Source organism: Lithobates pipiens, unplaced genomic scaffold, assembly GCF_037356315.1.
Source record: "Lithobates pipiens isolate NorthernLeopardFrog02 unplaced genomic scaffold, aLitPip1_a1.2 Scaffold_23, whole genome shotgun sequence".
Classification (NCBI taxonomy): Eukaryota; Metazoa; Chordata; class Amphibia; order Anura; family Ranidae; genus Lithobates; species Lithobates pipiens.
The window spans coordinates 118017785-118041584 of record NW_027507785.1 but is presented as its reverse complement, the minus strand read 5'-3'; the positions used below and the strand labels follow the sequence as shown (position 1 = coordinate 118041584).

General features: G+C 43.4%; 1 protein-coding gene across 2 annotated transcripts in view; it reads left to right on the top strand.

Annotated features, from left to right (window-relative positions):
* The window catches only part of CSF2RB (colony stimulating factor 2 receptor subunit beta), a 118042-nt gene that overhangs the window by 89547 nt on the left and 4695 nt on the right, over positions 1-23800 (top strand). The gene's annotated exons all lie outside the window — the stretch shown is intronic.

Here is a 23800-nt window from a genome sequence, read left to right as displayed (position 1 = left end):
TGGTAGCGAGGTAAATGTGGTGGGAATCCTTCCGTACCTAAAGGTGTGTCTCTGTTGTGACAACCTGGGGGGGGGGGTCCGTGTGGCATCCGCTTGTCGGCAAAGTCTATGCCGGGGGCCCGGAGGGGTGAGACATTGGGTGTTGGGCTGTTTCCAAGGGAATGCTTTCTTTATGCAGTATATGTACCAAGGTTGGGTATCACCGTGGTGAATGCGTGGTCTCGTTTTCAACTGGTCGGTTGCCGGGGGTTAGCACCAGATGCGGAACAACACCGGTCATGACTTGGGTGGGACATTGCCTTGTGAATCACGGCATGGGGGGATTCAATGATCCGTTAATAGGACAATTTGTGGGGGGCTACTTCAAGGTGAGGCAGGAATGTGCAGCATTTCGGTACAGGGTTGGTAGCGCCTCCGAGGGTCGAGAGGTAACCCACGCGGGTCGCTATTTTATTATCAGGGGATTGGAGAGAGGTATTTAGGCTGCCGCCATCGATCGGTATTGGCGGACTTGTAGTTTCTTTCAAACTACGAGGCGCCCGGTTTTCCGTTGACATGCTACAAAGCCCATTTGAGTGGCTGAGCGACAGTTGTAACTCAGAGCATGAACGTGCCCTGTTCCGCACGGCCTTCTCGCCGGCTCTCGTGGGAGACATCACGGATACGCGAGATAGACAGCCCTTCTTAACGGTCATAAAGTAGGGCAGATGGTGTGGGTTTGTAGGTTATTTTCGGGATTCCGTCAGGAGGTTAGTAAGGCGGTCGAACTGATCGGACCGCTACGGACAGGCGTCTGGAGGGGTTCCGGATTTAGGAGTCACGCATAGGGCCGGTAAGAGGAGCACATTGTTTACGGAACATTTTTCATAGCTGGGTTTCACAACTGGTTGACAGCGGTGGCTATGAGCCACAAAGTTATGCCTCCCAGTCGTTCTGAATTGGGGTGGTCACAGGGGCTGCCAGGCCCAGCCCCAAGTTATGTTACAAATAAGTGCATGGACAGGTGGGACTCGGATGGATTTGAGTTTTTATATTCGCCCATATTCGTTGCAGATTTGGGTCTAAGGATGCGGCTTTCGGGCCTTTATCTTAGCATTACGGAAGGGGGAACTTACTGATTTGGGTTGTCATTTTTCTTGTTTGCATTGGGGAAGTTGGCCAGTGTTGATCCTGGGTCACTCATAGGTTTACTGGGGTGGGCCAGGGGATCAAATGTTCGGCTAATAGGTGCGCAATGGGGCAGCTCAGCCAGCATGGTCATGGCTTGGTCAGATATGGTGGGCAGTCATCTTGGCCTGCGGAGAAGGTTTATAGGACTCTGGGGGGTAAGAACATGGAAGTGAGTAGGCTTGTGAGCAGGAACGGGGGTATGGCTGTACGTCATGGTGAGTTGGAGGTGGATACTTGGAGGTATCTTGGGAACGATGGGGGTGCGCTTCAACGAAGTGGGAACCAGTCTTTGAGCTCTAGGTTTGTGGGAAGGCATACATCGAGCGAGGAGGGTGTGGAGGTGCACGCAAGGGTAAGGTTTTACCCCTTTCGTGCTGTGGCAGTGGTTGGATCTTTGAAGGAGGAGAATATCGATGTTATATGCATATATAACATGGTTGGTACCCATCCGTGGTATGGGGGTTAACATGGTTGGTACCCATCTGTGGGATGGGGTTAGCATGGTTGGTACCCATCTGTGGTATGGGGTTAACATGCTTGGTACCCATCTGTGGTATGGGGTTAACATGGTTGGTACCCATCTGTGGTATGGGGTTTAACATGTTGGTACCCATCTGTGGTATGGGGTTAACATGGTTGGTACCCATCTGTGGTATGGGGATAACATGGTTGGTACCCATCTGTGGATGGGGTTATCAGGTACCTTCTGGTTAACAAGGGGTTAACCTGGAAGGGGTAAAAGGTGGGTCACTGCGAAAGTTGAGTACCGTCTCCGGGTCCGGGGATTTGCGACTGGAGGCTTAACGTAAAAAGAAGTTTGTCGCAGTGACCAGTGGGGTGGGGTTCCCCTCAAAGACCCCAAAAGTACAAAAAGTTGGTTATGAGTTATTTTAAATGTTGTTTATTTAATCTCAAAGTAATTGTTAATAAAAGGCCATCAAGGCCATTTAATCCAAAATCTTGTCATGTCATTTGTGAGGGGATTTGGAGAGTGTTAGATATTATGGTTAACGGGTGGAGGAAGTGACTGTGGGTTAGGTCCTTCACATGTCAAGAGATTCCCGGAGCAGAAGGAGAGAAAAGGATAAGCGTAGGGACGGCATGACAGGTGTGGACAGCACAGTCATGCTTGTAAGGAAAAAATAATTTGTCTCCTTTAAGAAAAGGGGAGTGGCCGGAGCATGGGAGGCGCTCGGGCTAGAAAACTATTAGGCAGGAAGGAGAGTGACGTCAGTAGTGAGTGGCGGAGGAAAAGATTCCCACCCACCCTCCCGAGTATCGTTGATTATAATAGGGGCTGTACGGACAGCCCATGGCAGTGGTTGGATCTTTGAAGGAGGAGAATATGGATGTTATATGCATATATAACATGGTTGGTACCCATCCGTGGTATAGGGGTTAACATGGTTGGTACCCATCTGTGGGATGGGGTTAGCATGGTTGGTACCCATCTGTGGGATGGGGTTAGCATGGTTGGTACCCATCTGTGGTATGGGGTTAACATGCTTGGTACCCATCTGTGGTATGGGGTTAACATGCTTGGTACCCATCTGTGGTATGGGGTTAACATGGTTGGTACCCATCTGTGGTATGGGGTTTAACATGTTGGTACCCATCTGTGGTATGGGGTTAACATGGTTGGTACCCATCTGTGGTATGGGGATAACATGGTTGGTACCCATCTGTGGATGGGGTTATCAGGTACCTTCTGCTTAACAAGGGGTTAACCTGGAAGGGGTAAAAGGTGGGTCACTGCGAAAGTTGAGTACCGTCTCTGGGTCCGGGGATTTGCGACTGGAGGCCTAACGTAAAAAGAAGTTTGTCGCAGTGACCAGTGGGGTGGGGACTCAAAGACCCCAAAAGTACAAAAAGTTGGTTATGAGTTATTTTAAATGTTGTTTATTTAATCTCAAAGTAATTGTTAATAAAAGGCCATCAAGGCCATTTAATCCAAAATCTTGTCATGTCATTTGTGAGGGGATTTGGAGAGTGTTAGATATTATGGTTAACGGGTGGAGGAAGTGACTGTGGGCTAGGTCCTTCACATGTCATGACTGCTTGCATGGCTCAGCTTTTATTCATTTGGTTTAATGTATACCCAGTCAAGTGAACAGCCTCAGATGATACGCAGAGAAGAAATTAATCTCCCTATATACGTTTTAGAAGTATATCTGCGGAATTTCTCTTTCTATATTCTTTAGAAATTGCACATCATGTTACAAATGTTTCTTCCTGTTTCAGTAGTGCGAGGGGAGTCTGGACATACACTGTGTGGGAGGTGATTGGAGGAAAGGTACACATCCCCACTCCACATAGGCAGAGGAATGAAGAAACATGCAGAGCTTTGCTGTGAATCGACAAGCTCTCTGCTTATCTCCATCTAATCACTCTCCCTGACACAAATTTCCAGCTGCTTTTATCTCCTGTGTCGGAGAGGAACAGAGCAGCAGAAAGCAATGGGACTTAGTGCTTTGGAGAGAGATAAATAAACTACAGATAGTGCCAGGCCAGATTTCATAAATTAGGTTTACATCCATTTTAAGCATCTTTTTCCCAAAACAATAAACAACTGTTGCTGTAATTCGTTTGAGTTCAGCTTTGATTTGCCTCTTAGCCCTTGTACACGCGGTCGGAGAATCCGTCGGAATGTGTCCTATCGGACCGTGTTGTCGGATAATCCGACTGTGTGTGGTATGCATCGGACTGATTCCGTCTGAATATCCGTCGGACCCAATTTTCCAACTTGTTGGAAATATTTCCCGACCAACTGGTTTGATCGGACATACTCCGATCATGTGTAGAGAATTTTGATCTGACCAAGTGCCACGCATGCTCAGATCAAATTCCTACATCAAAGCTATTGGCTACTAGCCTGGACGTAGTCCCATTGTAACAAAATTACGTCATCATGTTCTGAATGATCGGATTTTTCGACAACTTAGTCCGACCGTGTGTATGCAACAGTTTCGGACAAGATCCGACGGACAAAATCCGATGGATTTGGTTGTCGAAATCTCCGACCGTGTGTACAGGGGCTTACATACATTTCATTTAGAAGTACCTTCCATCTAAGTCTACCCTGTCCTACAATCTGCTGTACAGTTTTTCTGCAGAATGTCATAATATATAGCATATAATGGTAAGATAGTACAGAGAGGCTTAAAAAAATAAACGGTTTTCTTACTGCAAATGACAGACTGCATCATGTCTCACATTTTTTATATTTTTTTGATAGGTCAGCTTTTACTGTCTCAAAAGGTGGGGAATGATTTTCAGATGACTGAGCAGATGATAGGAAACAACCTGACAAGAAGATGACAAAATCTTATAGACACTGTGTGTATATATGTATGTATATATATATATATATATATATATATATATATATATATATATATATATATATATATATATATATATATATTTTTTTTATATATATATATATATATATATATATATATATATATATATATATATATATATATATATATATATATATATACACACACACACACACACACACACATATATATATATATATATATATATATATATATATATATATACTGTATATTGATTCGCCTTTGAAACATTTCTTTGCAAAACAGTACCCTTAATAAGATTCAATAGAGCGGACCTTTTAAATAGCTGATATCCTGCCAAAAAACCTATAATAAGCTTCACCAAAGAAGCTACTTTAGGAATTGATTGTAGTTGCACTAAAGAAAAATTATTGAACTTTCCTCCTTAAAGCTTATCTAATCCCCAGAACAAAAATTGTATATTGCATTTTACCAATCCTGGTGTCAGGTGGGATTAGTTTATTATGTTTAAATGTTTTTTCTAGTGATCCTGCTTAGCACAATTCTTATTTGTCCTAGGGTGACAACACTCACTCACCGTTCCTTATCTATGGAGTAACAGGGTTGTCACCCCAGGACAAGATGTGTTTTAGAACTACAGGTCTACAGAACATCTCCCCTTGCTGTGCAGGAGATCACAGAAGGCTAATTTCAAGACAGATTTTATATTATATTATTATTTATTAGTTAAATGTAAAAATACAAACAATGCTTTTTAAGGAATATATAATTGCATTAATTTATGTATTGTATTTACATTTGACTAGAAAATGGCTTCAAAATGTAAAATGCCCCCGCTTAGGAAGACACGGTGACCATTTTGTTTGCCTTTTACTTAACCACTTGCTTATTGGGTGCTTATACCCCCTTCCTGCCCAGGCCAATTTTCAGCTTTCAGCGCTGTCACACTTAATGACAATTGTTCTGTTGTGCAACACTGTACCCATAAGAATTTTTTTTTTTTTTCACACAAATAGAGCTTTCGTTTGGTAGTATTTAATCACCACTGGGGTTTTTATTTTTTCTTAACCGCTTAAGGACCGATTCCTGCACATTTACGTTGGCAGAATGACACGGCTGGGCACATCAACGTACAGGTACGTTGCTCTTTAAGTGCACAGCTGTGGGTCGCAGGCTCACGACCCGGTCCTGAGCTCCGTGACCGTGGCCACGGGACCCGCAGACCCGATCGCCGCTGGTGTCCCGCGATCGGGTCACAGAACTGAAGAACGAGGAGAGGTCTGTGTAAACAAACCTCTCCCCGTGCTTCCTAGTATGGCTGTCACCGATCGTCTCTTCCCTGTTATAGGGAAAGATGATCAGTGACATCACATGCCAAACCACGCCCCCCAACAGTAAAAAAAAAACACACACGTCACACATAACCCCTCCCCGCCCCCTAGTGGTTAACTCCTTCACTGCCAGTGTCATTTACACAGGAATCTGTGCATTTAAATAGAACTGAGGTTGTATGTGCTGTATAAATGATAATGGTCCCAAAAATGTGTCAAAAATGTCCGATGTGTCCACCATTATTTCGCAGTCACAATAAAAATCGCTGATCGCTGCCATTACTAGTTAAAAAAAATTAATTAAAATGCTATAAAACTACCCCCTATTTTGTAAACGCTATAACTTTTGCGTAAACCAATCAATAATTGCTAATTGCGATTTTTTTATACCAAAAATATGTAGAAGAATACGTATCGGTCTAAACTGAGGGAAAAAAAAGTTGTTTTATATATTTTTGGGGGATATTTATTATAGCAAAAAGTAAAAAATATTGAATTTTTTTCAAAATTGTCGCTCTATTTTTGTTTATAGCGCAAAAAATAAAAACCGCAGAGGTGATCAAATACCACAAAAAGAAAGCTTTATTTGTGGGAAAAAAAGGACGCCAATTTTGTTTGGGAGCCACCTCGCACGACTGTACAATTGTCAGTTAAAGCAACACAGTCCCGAATCGCAAAAAGGGGCCTGGTCCTTGGGCTGCAAATTGGTCCAGGGCTTAAGTGGTTAAACAAACAAAAAAAAGCTCAAAAATTTTGAAAAAAAAAAGAAGCATTTTTCATATTTTGTAATACAATTTTGCAAAGAGCTAATTTTTCTCCTGGGCACTGGTAGGCTGCACTGATGGACACTTATAGGTGACACTAATGGGCATTGATAGGTGGCACTGATGGGAACTGATGAGGTGGCACTGGTGGGCACCGATCAGGAGCCACTGATAAAGCTGCACTGATAGGCACTGATAGGTGGCACTGATGGACAATGATAGGTGGCATTGATGGGCACTGATAGGTAGCACTGGTGGGCACTGATAGATGGATTGATGGGCACTGATAGGCAGCATGGAGAGGTGGCACTGATAGGTGGCACTGATGGGCCCTTATAGATGGCACTAATGGGCACAGATAGGTGGCACTGGTGGGCACTGATTAGCAGTACTGATGGCCACTCGTAGGTGGCACTGGTGGGCACTGATTAGCGTCACTGGAGGGCACTGATTGCATTGGCAGCACTAGTGATCACTAAGGGGACTGATGTCCCTCTAACAGAAGCCAGTTAACGGCTTTCTTCTTTTCTTCATGCTGACAGCATGAAGAAAAAAAAAGCTGAAACTTGCTTCTGTTTACTTCCATGATCAGCTGTCATTGGTTGACAGCTGATCATGTGGTAAAGGGCCCGCTGTAACTGTGACTCACATTCAGCCGAATATCGGGCGGCGCGAGAATGGGAGAACGCCCATGTACACCCTCCTGGCATTTTAAGCCTGCGCTGCAGCCGTCTTATGTTTAGTGTCTAACCACTTAAGGACCGCCTCATGCCGATATACGTTGGCAGAATGCCACGGCTGAGCACAAGCACGTACAGGTACGTTGCCCTTTAAGAGCCCAGCCGTTGGTCACGCGCACACCTCCAGCGGTGCACTCGCGACCCGGTCCTGAGCTCTGTGACCGTGGGACCTGCGGACCCGATCGCCGCCAGTGTCCCACGATCGGGTCACAGAGCTGAAGAACGGGGAGAGGTCTGTGTAAACAAACCTCTCCCGATGCTTCCTAGTGAGGCTGTCACTGATCGTCTGTTCCCTGTCATAGGGAAAGACGATCAGTGACGTCAGACGCCAAGCCACGCCCCCTACAGTAAAAAAAAAACACATTAGGTCACATTTAACCCCTACACTGCCCCCTAGTGGTTAACCCCTTCACTGCCAGTGAAATTTTTACAGTAATCAATGCATTTTTAATCGCACTGATTAAATAAGTATTAATGGCAATGGTCCCAAAAATGTGTCAAAATTGTCCGACGTGTCCGCCATAATGTCACAGTCACAATAAAAATTCGCTGATCGCCGCCATTACTAGTAAAAAGAAAAATTATTAATAAAAATGCCATAAAACGATTGCCTATTGTGTAGACGCTATTTTGCGCAAACCAATCAATAAACGCTTATTGCGATTTTTTTACCAAAACTATGTAGAAGAATACGTATTGGCCTAAACTGAGGAAAAAAATTTTTTTTATATATTTTTGGGGGATATTTATTATAGCAAAAAGTAAAAAATATTGAATTTTTTTCAAAATTGTCGCTCTATTTTTGTTTATAGCGCAAAAAATAAAAAACGTAGAGGTGATCAAATATCACCAAAAGAAAGCTCTATTTGTGCAAAAAAAAGGACGCCAATTTGGTTTGGGAACCACGCCGCATGACCGCCTAATTGTGAGTTAAAGTGACGCAGTGCTGAATCGCAAAAAGGGGCCTGGTCCTTTAGCTGCAAAATGGTCCGGGGCTTAAGTTGTTAAAGTGGTACTAAAAATATTTTTTTCCTAAATAGATAAAAATAAAAAAACTTGAATGTGTTTGTTTTTTAAAGCTGAACTAAGCTGTATCTGAGCACCATGAACCAAAAACTTTGTTTAACGCATTTTAAATATTCAAAGCAAACTCACCCATCCACCCATGTATCCATGCTTTATTGTGTTGAGAAACCACCGCCTAGCATTTCAAGCCAAGGTCACTTCCTGGAGTCCATCTTTCCTTTGCTCAGGCATGCAGGCATGAGGGTGCGCTTAGCTGAGAAAGACCCTTCTCTAGATGGAAGAAAAAAAAATGCTCATGAAGACTCAAGAGATGTATAACATAATTTTGGCCTAGACCAGAAACCAGGAACCAACTGAAGAAATGTAATTAAAAAAAATTTAAAACAAGTAAATATATTTATTACCTATTTACTAATACTAGCAGCATAAGGATTAAAAATAGATGATTGAGAGAGTTTAGTTCCACTTTAATTTCTTCCCCAGAGATTTTAACTAATGTCTTATGCCGCGTACACACGATCGGAATTTCGGTCGGAAAAAGCTCTGATGGTTTTCCCGATAGAATTCCGATGGAATTTCGCTCAAGCTGTCTTGCCTACACACAGTCACACCAAATTCCGACCGTCATGAACGCGGTGACATACAACACGTATGACAGGACTAGAAAAAGGAAGTTCAATACCCAGTAGCCAATAGCATCCATCTCGTAGTTGAATCTGAGCATGCGTGAGTTTTTGCGTGTCGGAATTGCATACACACAATCGGAATTTCCGATACAAGGTTTTTCTGTCGGGAAAATTGAGAACATGTTCTCAAATTTTTGCTGGCGGGAATTTGGCCAGCTAAATTCTGATGGAGCATACACACAGTCGCATTTTCCGATGAAAAGCTCTTATCGGTCTTTTGCTGGCCGGAATTCCGATTGTGTGAACGCAGTATTAGGCCTCATAGTAAAAATTTTTTTTTGCTTGTCCCAATGACAATGTAGAAAGTTTAGGAAAATCTGCAAAAAATAGAGGAGGTTTCAGCCTTACCCAAATCTATTTATTATATATAACCAAAAAATGTAGCACTAGGATAACATATAAATGTGAAGTGACTAAATATAAATAACTCCTAACCCCAATAAGGTTAGCAGTGAAAGAACCTACTCGGTGACAGCATGCATAATATATGTTATGCTGCCCAATAGGTAAAAAAAAATAAAAAAAAATTTGTGTAAAATATTTTGTAAAGAAGCAAAAAGAATGATAACATTCAATCTATGAACAAATGATTAAAATGTCCAACGGGAGCAAGTGGTAGACGAAATAGATACGAATATTCCATTGGCCCAAACCGTAAAGGCCTTCAACCATCAGCCAGGATTTTTCACAGAAAAAAGTAGGTACTCTTACCAGAAGTGGTGGACACAAAATACTATACAGCAAATGTGTCATACAAGCTTGTAAAGGCTCCACATGTCACAAAAGACTCGTACACGCTGGATCGTGGGTCACACTCAGAGCAGCCGGTGTCCTTTCTATTGTCCAACTTCTGGATCGGTTCACCAGGATATAAAACTCCACAGGCCTCAACGAACTTCCAGCTGTGTCCCAAAGGTTCTAATCCAAAGTAGCTCTAGAGGGGCTCACCATATAAAGGAAAGCATGAACACAATGCCTTGCATAGTGAAGTTCCACCATTAAAGGTTTATTTATAAAAAAATGATGTATTACATAAAAATCATGTGATCAAATAATTAAAATAGATGAAAAGCAGTATGGGGAACAGGAATCGGCTGCTCTGAGTGTGACCCACGATCCAGCGTGTACGAGTCTTTTGTGACATGTGGAGCCTTTACAAGCTTGTATGACACATTTGCTGTATAGTATTTTGTGTCCACCACTTCTGGTAAGAGTACCTACTTTTTTCTGTGAAAAATCCTGGCTGATGGTTGAAGGCCTTTACGGTTTGGGCCAACGGAATATTCAAATCTATTTCGTCTACCACTTGCTCCCGTTGGACATTTTAATCATTTGTTCATAGATTGACTGTTATCATTCTTTTTGCTTCTTTACAAAATATTTTACACAAAATATTTTTTACTTATTTTTACCTATTGGGCAGCATAACATATATTATGCATGCTGTCGCCGAGTAGGTTCTTTCATTGCTAACCTTAATGGGTTTAGGAGTTATTTATATTTAGTCACTTCACATTTATATGTTATCCTAGCGCTACATTTTTTGGTTATATATAGTTATTTGACTTGGTTTGTTTGTATGTCAGCTGCTGGTTTGTGTTATTTCACATTTATTATTTGTATTGCAAATTTGCTAGGTAGCGCAGTGTTTTCCCCCTTCTCTTTTCAAATCTATTTATTGCTGTCTGCTCCTCTTCTTGAGATTTCCTAATTCCCTAGTCTGGTGACAACATTGTCTCCCCAATAAATCCCAATGAAAGCCCTGGACAGCAGTAAAAAACCCCTTCCCCATTTTATCTAACACGAAAGGAAATGTTTTTATCTGGAGAAACGCATTAAAGTTTAACTGCGAAACAGCATAGAAAAATCCCATTAACACTACAACCTGTGTAAAAACTCAGCTCTTTTAATCTACAGTTGCTGCCACCAAGAAATGTCAGTTATAAATCTGCACCCTTCTTCCTTGCCATCGGCACTGCTTAAAATAGATTTTGGTGTGGCTAATATCTTGATTTCTGTGAGTTTTAATTGGTGGGTTGATATAGCAAAGACAACATAATCAGAAAGAGGCATCTCTCATAGTTTAAACAAGGTCACTGTTTTAACAGCTAGTCTTTCTGTGCGCGGTGGAGGTTTTCCAGCAATGGTATTTTAAAATGATCCAGAATCTATAGTAACTAAATTTAATAAAGTGCATTTTGCTATGGGATTTGAAATGTTCAGAGTGATTAAATAAATCAGCAGTAATGCCTTTAAAGCAAACCTATTGCCGTTTGTAACAATACATTCAAAATCAACTCCAAGCATCAAGTAAAAAACTTTTGGTGAACTGCTAATGCTGCTCTGAAAATATTGCCACTACACAAAAGTCCTTTCTGTTTACCTTATTTGAGCCCGATATTATTTTCATATTGTAAGACTAAGCAGGACATTCACAAATTGAGGAGGACAATAGCATCTAGCAAACCATTCTGCATGGTGTGACACATACTTTGTTCAACATTTTCTTGCTAAAAACTATTATTTCCATATAACATCCAACTTTGTTGGCAGGATTGAAGCTGATTGATCATTGAGGTGGCATAATTGATTTTTAAAAAACATTTTCCCTGTTACTGACTTGGTAAGCCTTGTGCTGCGTTGTGTCTCTGTAGATGGGAATCTTAAGCCAGGTACACACTTCCTTTTTTTCGGGGTTTTTTTTTAATCAACGACTTTCAATGACTTCTCTGTATTATGGGGAGCCGATAATTGATTATAACCCTGAGTGTTTTTAAATTACTTTTTTTCCTGCAAAAATGACACATGCGCCCCTTTACAGCCATACTATACACACCCCCCAGGTACGAAATTTAAAGGAATATTACACTTTTATTGTTTCACCTTAAGCATTATTAAAATCAGTGCTCCCGAAAAAAACGTCCATTTTTAAAACTTTTTTTTACATTGATACATGTCTCCTGGGGCAGGACCCAGGTCCCCAAACACTTTTTAGGACAATAACTTGCATATTAGCCTTTCAAATTAGCACTTTAGATTTTGAACGTTCGAGTCCCATAGACTTTAATAGGGTTCTAAAGTTCACACGAACTTTAGGTCTGTTCGCAGGTTCTGGCTCGTCCTTAGATGTGACACAAAGGTCAAAGATCAGTAGGAAGTGACGCACAGTTTGGAGATCAGTAGGAAGTGAAACAAAGGCCAGAGATCAGTAGGAAATGACAGAGAGGTCAGAGATCAGTAGGAAGTAAAGTAGAGGTCAGAGATCAATATGAAGTGACACAGAGGTTAGACATCAGTAGGAGGTGACACTAGGGTTGCCACCTTTTCTTCAAGTCAAACCCGAACAGTTTTGTGGCGCACAGAAATTAATTTTTTATAGTATACAGTGGTGTGAAAAAGTGTTTGCCCCCTTCCTCATTTCCTGTTCCTTTGCATGTTTGTCACACTTAAGTGTTTCGGAACATCAAACCAATTTAAACAATAGTCAAGGACAACACAAGTAAACACAAAATGCAATTTGTAAATGAAAGTGTTTATTATTAAAGGTGAAAAAAAATCCAAACCATCATGGCCATGTGTGAAAAAGTGATTGCCCCCTAAACCTAATAACTGGTTGGGCCACCCTTAGCAGCAACAACTGCAACCAAGCGTTTGCGATAACGTGCAATGAGGCTTTTACAGCGTCCTGGAGGAATTTTGGCCCACTCATCTTTGCAGAATTGTCCTAATTCAGTTACATTAGAGGGTTTTCAAACATGAACGGCCTTTTTAAGGTCATACCACAACATCTCAATAGGATTCAGGTCAGGACTTTGGCTAGGCCACTCCAAAGTCTTCATTTTGTTTTTCTTCAGCCATTCGGTGGTGGACTTGCTGGTGTGTTTAGGATCATTGTCCTGCTGCAGAACCCAAGTTCGTTTCAGCTTGAGTACACGAACAGATGGTCGGACATTCTCCTTCAGGATCTCTTGGTAGACAGCAGAATTCATAGTTCCTTTTATCACGGCAAGTCTTCCAGGTCCTGAAGCAGCAAAACAGCCCCAGACCATCACACTACCACCACCATATTTTACTGTTGGTATAATGTTCTTTTTATGAAATGCAGTGTTCCTTCTACGCCAGATATACTTGGACACACACCTTCCAAAGAGTTCCACTTTTGTCTCATCGGTCCACAGAATGTTGTCCCAAAAGTCTTGGGGATCATCAAGATGTGTTGTGGAGAAATTGAGACGAACTTTGATGTTCTTTTTGCTCAGCAGTGGTTTTCTCCTTGGAACTCTGCCATGCAGGCCATTTTTGCCCAGTCTTTTCCTGATGGTGGAGGCATGAACGCTGACCTTAACTGAGGCAAGTGAGGCCTGCAGTTCCTTGGACGTTGTTGTGGGGTCTTTTGTGACCTCTTGGATGAGTCGTCGCTGCGCTCTTGGGGTAATTTTGGGTGGCCGGCCACTCCTGGGAAGGTTCACCACTGTTCCATGTCTTCGCCATTTGTGGATAATGGCTCTCACTGTGGTTCGCTGGATTCCCAAAGCTTTGGAAATGGCTTTATAACCCTTTCCAGACTGATAGATCTCAATTACTTTCTTTCTCAATTGTTCCTGAATTTCTTTGGGTCTCGGCATGATGTGTAGCTTTTAAGGATCTTCTGGTGGACCTTACTGTGTCAAGCAGCTCCTATTTAAGTGATGCCTTGATTGTGAACAGGTGTGGCAATAATCAGGCCTGGGTGTGGCTAGAGAAATTGAACTCAGGTGTGGACAACCACAGTTATAGTATGTTTTAACAAGGGGGGCAATCACTTTTTCACACAGGGCCATGATGGTTTGGATTTTTTTTCACCTTTAATAATAAACACCTTCATTTACAAATTGCATTTTGTGTTTACTTGTGTTGTCCTTGACTATTGTTTAAATTGGTTTGATGTTCCGAAACACTTAAGTGTGACAAACATGCAAAGGAACAGGAAATGAGGAAGGGGGCAAACACTTTTTCACACCACTGTAAGCTATACATATATTTTGCTACTAAATAACATTTCTAATCATATGTATATAAGTTAATAACAAAAGTCCTCTTTTACATCAGAGTCCACAGAGTTCCCCTTTTACCTCTGAACTCTGGGGACTCTGACATGAGGGATGCTCTGTGAACCCTGATTTATGGGGGAACACTGAGTACTCTGATGTACAGAGAGGACTCTGCTGTAAGGGGAAACACTGGTGTAAAGGGTAACTCTGATGTAAGGGGTGCTCTGAGAACCCTGATTTGACTTAGTGTACTCTCTCTGAGGAAGGAGAGGGAAGGGGGGAGACTTCATTCAGAGACAGGGATGGATGGTGAGCTCACTCACCCCTTGGCAGTCTGCACCTCTCATTCAGATGGATCTGAGGCTGCTGGACTTCAAATTTCCAGCCTCAACTTTCCTTTTCTGAGGCACAGCACCGGGGATTGGAGTGTGGGCAGACACAGAGGGGTAGGGATGGGGGGGAAGAGGTGCAGATCAAGCCCTCTCTCTTCTCCTGTCTGTATGTGTTGGTGGGGGGGTGGAGGGTATGGTTTGTTAGTGGTGGCTTTGGGCAGTGTGAAAGACAGTGTAACAGACACTCTCAGCAGTGAAAACTGCAGCCAGAAACCCTGCTGGGAAACCATAGTCCAGTCTAAATAATGTGTCCGGGTTTCATACAGTCTGAAACCTGGACGCATGATTCCAAACCCGAACTGTCCGGGTGAATCCTGGACAGGTGGCAACCCTAGGTGACGCAGAGCTCAGAGATCAGTAGAAGTGATGTAGAAATCAAAGAGCAGTAGGAAATGAGGCTGAGCTCAGAGATTGGTATGAAGTGAGGCTGAGCTCAGAGATCAGTAGAAAGTGATTCAGAGTTCAGAGAGTAGTAGGAAGTGATGCAGAACTCAGAGATCGGTATAAAGTGATTCAGAGTTCAGAGAGTAGTAGGAAGTGATGCAGAACTCAGAGATCAGTAGGAAGTGATGCAGAGTTCAGAGATCAGTAGTAAGTGACGTAGAGCTCAAAGATCAGGATCAGTGAACAGTAGGATGTGACACAGAGGTCAAAGATCAGTAAGAAATGACAAGGAGGTCAGATATCAGTAGGAAGTGAAGTAGTTGTCAGAGATCAATAGGAAGTGACGCAAAGCTCGGAGATCCTTAGTAAGTGATTCAGAGGTCAGAAATCAGTAGGAAGTGATGCAGAGCTCAGAGATCAGTATGAAGTGACGCAGAGGTCACAGATCAGTAGCAAGTGGCACAGGGATGGGAGATCAGTAGGAAGTGACACAGTGGCCAAAGATCGGTAAGAAGTGACACAGAGGTCAGAGATCAGTAGGAGGTGACGCAGAGCTCAGAGATTAGTAGGAAGTAATGCAGAGCTCAGAAATTAGTAGGAAGTAATGCAGAGCTCAGAAATCAGTAGGAAGTGATGCACAGCTCAGAGATCAGTATGAAGTGATGCAGAGGTCACAGATCAGTAGCAAGTGGCACAGGGATGGGAGATCAGTAGGAAGTGACACAGTGGTCAAAGATCGGTAAGAAGTGACACAGAGGTCAGAGATCAGTAGGAAGTAATGCAGAGCTCAGAAATCAGTAGGAAGTGATGCAGAGCTCAGAAATCAGTAGGAAGTGATGCAGAGCTCAGAAATCAGTAGGAAGTGATGCAGAGCTCAGTGATCGGTAGACATGGGCGCCGTCAATAAATTTGTTTTGTTCCGTTCCGTTCCGATTCATGTTAGAATTAATTCGTACTTCGTATTTCGTGTCCGAAATTCAATTTTAATTCGTACGAAATACAAATTGTCGTTAGGTTCGTTAACTTGTACGAACGTTCTTTACGATGAATTTAAAGGAAAAAATATATACCTCAATATGACAATATGTCCAAATTTCGTTACTACGGAAACAACACGTGACTTGGTTGACCAATCAGAGGTTTTCTTCTGCTGCTGAGGCCTACAGGGCAGGCCCGATCATGTGACTTCCCTTTGTGGGTTAGTTAGTGTAGTGGAGCAGATCACACGATTATTTGTCTGTGCATCTGAGCAAATATCTTTGCAATCCTTAGCTTTTCATTGTTCATTTTAGTTTATATCAGTTGTAGTTTGCAAGTGTATCATCTCTTAGTGTTTAGTTTCTGGTTTTATTCGTTTTTTGGTTGGTTTTGAGAGATCTTTTTTTTTTCCATTTCTTGTTTCATTTAGTTAATATTTTGTTATTTTCTGTTGATATAATAATTTGGTGATTTTGGTGTTAGTTTGCTGCAATCAAAATCATATTTTTTTTTGTCTCCATTTTTCTAACTTTTAAAGGAAAAATGAGCAGCAAACAAGGCCAAAAAAGCAGTAAGAGTGCTGCTGGGAGAGGGAGAGCTATGAGCCGTGTACATGAGCAGCAGGTGGGACGTTCTGTCTCTGCGCCCTCTGAGCTCAGCTCACCTCCCATAAAGCTGAGGCGACTGGGAGTGAAGACTGCTGGTGGTAAAGAGCCTGGCAAACAGCAGACATTTGAATGTCGCCAGCTGTTCCAGGATTTACCTCCTAGAACCAGCAGCACAATTCATAGCAAAAGTGGCGCTACCACCTCTGCCACTGCTGCTGGTAACATGCTGCCCATTGGTACCTTTTATGGAAGAGGGCAGGCCAAAGGGGTTCCCAGTGCACATACATTTGTGCAGCCAAAGCTGGAGATCCTGGCCATGCAGCAGGAAACATGTCAGGAGGCCGAGGCTCATGATGATGTCACCACCACCATTGCTGCCAGTGCCATCACCATCAGCACTGCAGGGAGCTTGGCAGTGGTCAGCAAGGAGACATAGTTTACTGCTTCTAATGATCACTGTTCCCTTGGCAATGTGAAAGAGGTGGAAGCAGGCTTTCCTGACATTGTTGTAGACAAACTTAATTTCCAGCCCTCTACCCATGTTGGCACCACCGACAGCCCAGAAAGTATCTCCCCTCAGTCCCCACTACTTTTTTCTCCTGAAAAGACCCCTGCCCAAGTGCTTTCTAAGCCTCCAGCATCAGAATGGGCCAATGCAACCATTAGACCTCAATCCATCACAGCACCCAATATACCTGGGATGTTCAGGTCTCTTCCTCCCGCTCCTGCCGAACCTCAGAAAGAGAGTGTGATCACTGCAGTGGAAGGTATTCCATCAGGCAGTGTTCGAGGTGGTGGCTGCCGTTCCAGCATTTGGCAGCATTTTCAAAGAATTGGTGTCGGTCCGAAGGCCAAATGCCATCACTGTGGCAGGGAGGTCAGCCGGGGCCGAGACATAGGGCATCACAGTAACAGTGGCATGAACCAGCACATGCGTGTGCACCACCATGCAGTGCTGTTAGGGGAGAAAAGTATCATGGCCACTCCTCCAAACACCAAAAGGGGAACCAATAGTGGCACCGCCACAGCCACCATCCCGCATCCAATCCATACCAGCCAGGCCACCCTGGAAGATTTTGGTGGCTTTCAGAGTAAGGGTATGTCTCGGGCGCAGGTGCATAAAATAACACGCCTGATTGGCCAGCTCATTGCAGTTGGAGGAGCACCTTTCAACATGGTGGAAGGTGAGCCCTTCAAGCAATTGATGCAGGCTGTTGCACCACAGTACCGTGTGCCATCATGTAAGACCTTCAGCCAAACTGTGGTGCCAGCCTTATACAGGTCTTGTGTCGGGGTGCTCAAGGAGGAGATTGGAAGGGCAGGTGGACAGGCAGTGCACCTGACCACTGACCTGTGGAGTGCGTGTAGTTTCCAGCATGCCTTCCTGTCCCTGACTGCACATTGGTGGCAGGCCAAGGTGTCCCATGATGTAGTTCAAACATCTGGATCCTCGTCAGTAGTTGACAAACATGGGTACCGTTCCTTCCTCCTGCACGCTGAGGTGCTTGATGAAAAGCACACAGCGCGAAACATCCTGCAAGCCCTGCAGAAAATGTTGTTGCAGTGGTTTGGACAGGCAGACAGCAACTACCGGATTGGCTATGTTGTCACTGATGGAGGCAGCAACATGGTCAAGGCTGTAAGGGATGGCAGCTTTGTGGGTTTTCGCTGCTCAGCCCGCCCTCTCCACCAGGTGGTAACTGACAGTTTTCGGTTGGTGGAGACTATTTCTGGTGGCAAAGGAAGGCTGTCCAAAGTGGTGGACTCTTGTCGGAAGATGGCTGGCCACTTCCATTGGAGTGTGGGGGACAGCCACCTCCTCAGGGTGGAACAGAGGAAGGCAGGCCTTCCAGAACACTGCCTAAAACAGGATGTGGGGACTAGGTGGAATTCAACCCTAGCAATGCTGGAACGCATCCTTGAGCAGCAGAAGGCTCTCCATGCCAGGGCCTGTGATCATAACATTGGCATAGAGAGACCTTTAGGCAGGGAGGACTGGGCCATAATCGGGCAGATTGTGGCAGTCCTCAAGCCTTTCCTCTCTGTCACAGAACACCTAAGCCGCGAGGATGCCAGCATTGGTCATGTGCTCCCACTCTTCAACCACCTTCAGAGCAAATTGGAGCTCTGCTAAACACATTTCTGATGGAGTTGGGCAGGCACACGCAGGAGTTGACCGACTCTTGTCCAGAACTGATGCTGGCTGCCATGTGTGACCCTCGCATCAAGGGCAAAATGGCTGTGCAGTGTAGTGCTCTGACAACATGGTGGGACAGACTAATCGACAGGGTGCGTCAGAGGGAAAGGCAGATGGTAAGTCTGGGAGAAGAGGAAGAGGAGGAAGAAGATATTGAAGACCCCCTCTCCCATGCATCATCTACATCTAGTGAAGTGAGCAGAGCTTCTGCCAGCGGAGCATCTTCTGTCTTGGCTGAGGCACTTGACACCCTAATGGGAACCTCCAGCATAGTGCACCCCAAGAAACCCATATCAGCAAAGGAGGTTGTCATGTCCTATTTGTCAGCCCCACCAGTGCACCCCACCACAGATCTAATGTTTTTTTGGCAGGGGAAGAGTGAGGAGTGGCCTGCCCTCGCAGATATTGCCAAGGAGCTACTGTCCTGCCCTCCAACAAGTGTCCAGAGTGAGCGGGTGTTTTCTGTGACGGGAAACATCCTGTCACCCCAAAGATCCCAGTTGTCCCCCCAGCTAATGGAGCAGTTAGCATTTTTGAAAATCTATTTGCCAAAGCTGGGGTACCCCTCCCTCACTCTGAACATTCCTTGAACTGACTGTCTGCAGCAGAGATGGCCATTTGTACTTAGTAGTTGGTCCCTGTCCCTCCTCCACACAATCCCTCCCCTCGCTTCTCATCTACCCCTATTTGCTTGTGACATCATCTGGGATGGACGAGAAGAGAGTGCCCTGATGTTCCCCAATGTGTCCCAATGTGCTCCAATATGCCCTGATGTGCCCGATGTGCCCCAATGTGCTCCAATATGCCCTGATGTGCCCCAATGTGCTCCAATATGCCCTGATGTGCCCTGATGTGCCCCAATGTGCTCAAATATGCCCTGATGTGCCCCAATGTGCCCTGATGTGCTCCAATGTGCCCTGATGTTCCCCAATGTGTCCCAATGTGCTCCAATATGCCCTGATGTGCCCCAATGTGCTCCAATATGCCCTGATGTGCCCCGATGTGCCCTGATGTGCCCCAATGTGCTCCAATATGCCCTGATGTGCCCCAATGTGCCCTGATGTGCTCCAATGTGCCCTGATGTGCCCCCACCATTCTTCTCATTTACACATATGACTGCTTGAACAGATAAAAAGACGTTTAGGGAAATTGATCAAGCTTGAAGCGAACAGAATCTGGAGCTGTTGCCCATGGCAACCAATCAGCTTCTCTTCAGTTTGTTCCATTAAGATTTGAAAATACAAGAGAGAAGCGGATTGTCTGCCATGCATCGCTGGTCCAGTTTTCGCCTGATCACCCCACACTGTTTGGGGTCACCGGGGATGTGCGGAGAGCACATGCTTGGTAACACCAAACAATTTCCAGTGACCCCGCATATCCCCACTGACCCCGTACAGTGCGGGGTATAAAAACTAAAGCAGCTGTGCATGACAGCCATGTGCTCATTATGAGGGGCTCCCACCATCCCTGTGCTGTGCTGACTTCCTCCTGGGGCTGTACCCCTGCTATGCTCAGTATGTCAGCACAGGAATGGTGGAAACCCCTCATAATGAGCACAGCAGAGGTACAGCCCCAGGAGGAAGTCAGCATAGCACAAGGATGGTGGGAGCCCCTCATAATAAGCAAAATGACTGAGTCGTCGATGCAACGACAACTGATCCGAAATTCGTAAACAAAAGTTCGTATTGCGTACAAAATTCGGACGCATGGCAATTCGTATTCCGGATCCTCCCGAACGTACGAATTTAGGGAAATTCGTACGAATTTAGGGAAATTCGTACGAATTTGCGATTCGTACGAAACTAATCGCACATGTCTAGTGATCAGTGCTCAGAGATCAGAGACAAAATTAATTTGCAGAAAAACATTTGTGAAAAATAAATAAATAAAAGTAGAGGCAAAAGTGAAAATGAAAAGTTGAGAATCTTATGAAAAGTTCATAAATGCAGTGTCCATCACTGGTGAAATGAGTAATATCCTTTTGTAGGACCTCCACCACAAATAGTAAAATTGCACGCTTACCAAATGGATGTGACCTTCTATCTCTAGAAAGGTCTATAGAGCTTAAATATGGATGCACATGATACTGGTCCTAGAGGTAACTCCAAATAGCTCTCCAAAGTGGCGAGGTACAGCATTCCTTCACAAAGGCTTCCTCCTCATAGATAGTATGTTGGAATATGTAAATAAAATCCACCAATAGAGTAAAACCTTTTTGCATGTTTAATAGTAATTTAAAAGTGCAATTAAAAAAAGTTTCAAAACGCCATCAGTAGAACAGTTTTCAATGGCAATAAAACAAACACCCACACTTCCGGGATCGGTAGAACGCAATGACATCAGTGCACAGCCCCGACATGCGCGTTTCATCATAAATGACGTAGTTCGGGGGAAGGGCACCATGCTGTGCCATCGCTATTTATATACAGAGAGTGACCAAGCCTCGATCTGAGTCGTGGCAATCTTAGTTAGGGAAGCCAAGCCTCAATCAAGAAGCGGCCATCAAACCAAAAGAAACCAAGCCTCAATTTCAGTACCGAGACTCATGAAGAATCACAGTCCTCTAGGATGCAGGCCCAAGTGTCATACAAATAAAAATTTACCATAAAAATAACTAGGGACAACGGACCTGTTACCACAAAAGGCCCCACATCTAAAATGATATACAATGGGACTCTAAATACAAACAGTGCCCCCTTGGTCAAACAAGTGGCAATGTTCCCGCTAAGAATTTGTTGGACAAATCGCATATGCCATCTGCTGGACAAATTATATAATACCCCAAGGTTTAAAAGCCAAAGTAAGGCTAGGTCCCGCTGAATATACCAAAATTAACTAAACACACATTGCATAAATTCATAAATGCATAACATTTTTAGATTACCTATCAATAATAATAAAATAAAATCACATGAAAAGTATAAATTATAAAATATTGCACAGAGCCACTTGAAAAATTATTATTATCCCCAAAAAAATTGGAATGGAGAGAACTAGGCATTATCAATAAAAATGTTCATGCCTATGTCCACATTAAGCCCATGGGGAGTAAAAGATGTATTATTGTATATCCACTTAATCTCTAATTTAGTGATTTCTCATTTTATGGAACCTCCTTTCCAATAGGGAGTCAATTTATCTTTACCCAAGAAGATGGTCTTATTAGGTTCTCTTTTATGTTTTTCTGCATATTATCTAGATACCGAATGGCCACTAAAGCCTCTCCTAATGCTCGCCCAACCAGACTTGTCAGGCCCACATGGTCCTGCCCAGATACTGGAGGCCACACAGTACATAGACTACATTAGAAGTTGAGCCTGTGATAAAAGGCTTAATGGGAAAAGTCTGTGGCAAACAAGCAGAGATAAAGTAATTAGTCCTCTTATCTCTAATGCTTTTGATAGCAGACACTGAACATTTTCTACACTGAAAGTAGCCTGCTCTGAAAAAATGCAGAAATTTTCCCTGGACGATCAACCACACTAACTAATCTCTTAAAGATGGAGCTCCTCTATATACCACCTGAGGTTTCTCCAACAGAATAGGACCCAATACCCTATCATTCCTTAATATATGCCAGTGATAGGTAGTGATTAATGGTAACAAAAAGGTTTTATTACTGTCATAATTTCCTCTTGGCCTTTCTACCAAAAGTTGATCCCTCTCCAAATTTTGAACTGAAGAGACAACTTCTTCCAGTGCCTCCCCAGAATACCCTATTTCCAGAAACCTTCCTGTTAAAATTTTAGCCTGGGCATTATAGTCTTCCACGTTTGTAGTTTAGTCTCAGCCTCATGTATTGACTATGTGGTACGGATTGTAGCCATGACCGATGATGGCAGCTATCTAAGGGAATGAAGGAATTACAGTCGGTGGGTCTGAAGAAGGTAGATGTAACAAAACATCAATTTTCGACCCTTATCCTGAAATTAAAAAAATGGATTTCCTCCCTACTTACCTCATATTTAAACTGTATGCCCCCTTCAATAGTATTCAAGGATTCCATGAATGTGTTCAAACTTTTACGGCTACCATCCCATAGGAGGAGGACATCATCGATATACCTAGCCCACATGACCAACTTAGGTCTCCGGTGGGCATAAATTAGGTCCTCCCCCATTTGGCCATAAAATATTTTTCCAAATTTGGCACGTACTTAGCCCCCATGGCTACACCTTTATTCTGGAGGTAATATTTGGTATCAAACCAGAAATAGTTATGCGCAGTTGTGAATTCCAGAAGTTCCAAAATGAAGTCCTTCTGAAAGCTAGGTAAATCTGGTCTCTCATTTAAATAATAGGCTAATGATGTGAGGCCACATTCATGAGGTTTCACCATATACAGTGAAGTCACATCTGCCATAACTAACCAGCACCCTTCCCTATATTCTTGTTGACTCAATAGGCTGATTGTATGCCTAGTATCTTTGATTTAAGAGGGCATTTGTTTAACAAGTGGTTTAAGGTAATAATATATTTGCCCATGCGGGAAGTGACCAAGTCAATGTTGCTAATGATAGGATGACACATCAGATTTTTATGAATTTTAGGCAGATAATACATAACAGCGGTGCGGGGGAACCAAAAATGCCTTTTCTTTTTTTATTTAAAACACCTTGTTTAAAACCTCTATTTCCATTTTTTTCTAATTCTCTTTTATAAGTACGCACTAGGTCTCCTTTTAGGGGAACATAGGTCTCTCTATCATCCAGAATTCATTCCATCTCTCCTAAATAATAACTTTTGTCTAAGACTACAATCCCCCCTTTGTCCGCTGGTCTGATAACTAACTCTCTTTGTTTGCATAATTGTTCCAGACGTTGTTCTAATTCCTTCTGCATCTTAACATTTATGGACCTTGCTTTGCGCACTGGTTTCAGATCATTTGGTGGAGGGGGGAGTAAGGTGTGGGGTTGTTTTTCAGGGGTTGAGCTTGGCCCCTCAGTTCCAGTGAAGGGAAATCTTACGGCGTCAGTGTACCAAGACATTTTGAACAATTTCATGCTCCCAACTTTGTGGGAACAGTTTGGGGATGGCCCCTTCCTGTTCCAACATGACTGCACATCAGTGCACAAAGCAAGGTCCATAAAGACATGGATGAGCGAGTTTGGAGTGGAGGAACTTGACTGGCCTGCACAGAGTCCTGGCCTCAACCCGATAGAACACCTTTGA